The sequence below is a fragment of the Euprymna scolopes genome, chromosome 12, assembly GCF_053919585.1.
Source record: "Euprymna scolopes isolate OS-2025 chromosome 12, ASM5391958v1, whole genome shotgun sequence".
NCBI lineage: Eukaryota > Metazoa > Mollusca > Cephalopoda > Sepiida > Sepiolidae > Euprymna > Euprymna scolopes.
The window spans coordinates 47,057,366-47,058,435 of NC_136493.1; the positions used below are offsets into that span (position 1 = coordinate 47,057,366).

At 38.5% G+C, this 1,070-nt stretch overlaps 1 pseudogene; it reads left to right on the top strand.

Moving 5' to 3' along the window:
• The first annotated feature begins 231 nt into the window (after positions 1-231).
• On the top strand, positions 232-349 carry LOC145291862 (5S ribosomal RNA; annotated as a pseudogene).
• Positions 350-1,070: the final 721 nt, after the last annotated feature.

A 1,070-nucleotide genomic window follows, 5' to 3' on the forward strand; every position in this document is an offset into this window, starting at 1 on the left:
CACTTTATGATGGCTATGAGTTTTTGTATGTGAATAAGGGGTAAATGGAGAAATACAGAAAGCTGAGGGGGTCAACGATGGAGGAAAGATTGAGAATAGCTGCTCTATGGTGTCGTCATTGGTACTTAAAGATCGCCATTCTTTTCTTAATTTTTTTGTTTGCACTGGACACTATGGGTTGCAGGAAAAACAGGTTTGTATCGATCTTTTCAGGCATTTAATTACAGGACCATATACGTTATAATCACGTTGATACACCGGTTCCCGTTAGATCACCGAAATTAAGCAATATTGATCCTGGTTAGTACTAAGATGGGTGACCATTTGGGAATTCCAGGCGCTGTATGTGTTCTCCGCTCATCTCGGCATTGTTTTCAGTCGTCCTGGATTTCTATTGTCACAGGACTCAAGCAGTGCCGATTCAGGGGATGTGTGGTTGGAGATTGCGCAACCTTGTCTTATAATTTCATGCGCAACTAATATTACAGGAAGTATCCATTGTCTTTCGAGACTAAATAAAGTCTTCCACTGATCACAGGAATAATGGCATGGTTTCGGCTTCAGACAGACAGATACCAAATCTCCGTTAGTTATGACTATACTGGCGGATGATTGTGTAAAATCCTGCAAATAAAAAATATAGAATGTAAAACATATACCAAAAGAGGAAACAGCGAAAAGACATATGAATAATAACTTATTGTCGTCCCCACCCATCACCCCTGCATATCGCGAAATATTAAGACGCACACACAGGCACGAAGGTGTTTTCGTTTAAAACCTATATTTTTTTCACAATTTCTTTTCTACTAGTCAAAAAATGACGTAAAAAAATATGTTTTGCCAGGAAAGGAAAATTAATGTGAACTTTTTTTTACTAACTCAACATTTGAAACGTAAAGAAGAAATTTGTACAGACGATGCTAGAGTTATATTGGACCATACCTCAGGGTTTCAAGCACATGTTCAAAGGCGACGTATGTGTATAAATTTGGCTAACCTACACTGGCTTTTACGAGAAATGGAGCACTTCACTTCTCCAAGTGATGTTACCTCTGATTATTGCACGA